Raw genomic sequence first — 2434 nt, 5'->3', positions numbered from 1 at the left:
TTGTTTAAACCATTGAATTAAATCTAACAGGAAAACCCAAAACCAAAACCGAAGTTTGAAAATTAATTCAAAAGTCCAAAAAAATTAATTAATAATTAAATTAAATTGTCTTATTCTAGAAAAACCCAATCTAAGCTCTCAAACGCGTCCAAATCCTAACTTTACAGATTACTTGAAAAGATGAAGTAATTGGGTGAGCTAGGAAGCTCAGTGTGTAACTTAACTCAAGCATAAATACAAATAATATAATAACAGATCAGAATATCACAAAGAATTACATCAAATCCAAATAAGCAAAAATTGAGCATGCATGGCTATGTTAGTGCAGCATTTTCAAAAAACATATTGCATATTTTTCCAGAAAACTTCTTACCCAACTCCGCTACACACCAATTAGAGTTCCCTAGTACTCGTCCATCCAAATCACACTAATAGATAATTGTGGACAATGCCACCATAAATTATGCAGATAAACTACCAGAATATATATATGTGGTCAAGCCAACATATTTGTAGTCAAGCTACCATAATAGATATGTGCTTAAACCACCGGATAGTGGAGATCATTAAACTGTAAAAACTTCCTCCTTAAAAGATCATCCCAACCCCATTCAATATGACATGGCATGCGAATACTGAACTAGAACGAAAAACATGTAGAACATGCAGTCTTATAATAAACAAAAATTAGTAGGCATGGGATTCCATGCTTTACAAAACAAATGTGTCAAGTATTAACAATAACAAATTAGTTTTACCATAATGTCACATGCATATTCATATAACATATTCAGATATAGTCAGAATAACATACTCAAATGTCTCGTGCTCATATATAAAAATAGCATTACAAAAACATGCCAACGATAGTACAGATTTATAGATCAAATATGTCATTTTACAAAACTTAGCATATTTTTCAGAAATTATACTTACAACATTAGCATACCTGCCTGTTTCAATCAGTTACTTCATAACCATATTTTAGATACAAAAATATCGTTATTCCCGAAACTACAACCCACATCACACCTAGAACAAGTCTTCCTAGGATGGGACCATATGCTTGTGTGGCCCACGCGCCTAGCCTATTAGACCCGGGTGGCCCACACGATCAACTACACGACCAACACACCTGTATGGCTCACACAGCCAACCACACGCTTGTGTGGCTCATACAATGGTGTGATGTTAACTGGCCGAATCGATCACCTGATTAACGTGAAATTAAAATACTATCGTAAATCCACAGCTTCTACGTTTCAAATCTAGTTGAACTAGTTTAGACTTGTACCTATGCAAATATAGAGTTTCTTTCTTCACATGCTGAACTATTTGGACTCCAATAAATTGACATTAATATGATAGGAAAAATAGCAGCACAACACAACAGTAATTGCAGCAGAAATCTTAATCAAGTTGACATAAATAGAAGGGGCCATGATAGAAGAATTTCAGACAAGAAGGGTAAAGACTTTGAATGGTAGCAGCAAGGTTTAAGAAACAAAGGTTTAAGAAACAAGTGATAACCTTGAGGACATTAATGTTTTAAGTTGACAAATTGAAGCAAAAGATAAATCGATGACAACAAAAATTTTAGGAGTTCAAAGCTTGGACGGTCAAAAGAACAGAGAATTTATAATGTGAAAATACAAAAAAAAAACAACAACATGGGTGGCACACACAGTCAAAAAATAAATTTTAATTTAAGCACAATGGGATTCAAACTCAGGACCTATGGGTAAGCTAAGGCATTATTACTAAAACAACAGGCTTATTCTTGCTAACAACTCACAAAAAAAATAGATAATCTAGATGTGGCAAGCTAGATATAGGAAAAAAATTCTTAAAATTCAAGGAAAAAATTGAACACAATACCTCAAGCAGACATCCAGAACACTTAACCACTGAAATAAATTAATTTACTTTACACGATTACTGCAACGTTAATTTAAAAATAGGACGTGACTACTCTTGGTTTATTAACCCAATTTCTACTAACCCGATTTTTGGGATGTGATAGTGGTACATAGGTTGATCACAAAAATTAGGAATACTTTCAAAAGACCTTCCAAAAGAAGTATGTGGGCACTAGCCATATGGAGGTTTGCAGGCTCAAATTTTCGAGCTAAAACAAAAAGACAAGTCCGTGTCAAAATGTGAGGTTGAATTTCTGAGTCTTAATCGTTATGCCCAAAGTATGGTCACCACGGAGAAAGACATATATGTAAGACTTGAAAATAGGCTACGATTCAATCTTAAGATACATGCTGCTCCATACTAAGAATGGGTGTTTGAGACCCTAGTGGAGAAGGGCAAGATCGTTGAGGAAATCAAGCAGGTGAATCGCGAACAATGAGAAAAAAGTAAGGTTCGGATCAAGAGAGATTCTGGATCACTGGCTTGAATGATTGTCCTATAAAACGAGTCAAGG

This window comes from Gossypium hirsutum, chromosome A06, assembly GCF_007990345.1.
Source record: "Gossypium hirsutum isolate 1008001.06 chromosome A06, Gossypium_hirsutum_v2.1, whole genome shotgun sequence".
NCBI classification, from domain to species: Eukaryota; Viridiplantae; Streptophyta; class Magnoliopsida; order Malvales; family Malvaceae; genus Gossypium; species Gossypium hirsutum.
The sequence above is the reverse complement of the archived record's forward strand: the minus strand, read 5'-3'. Positions refer to the sequence as shown.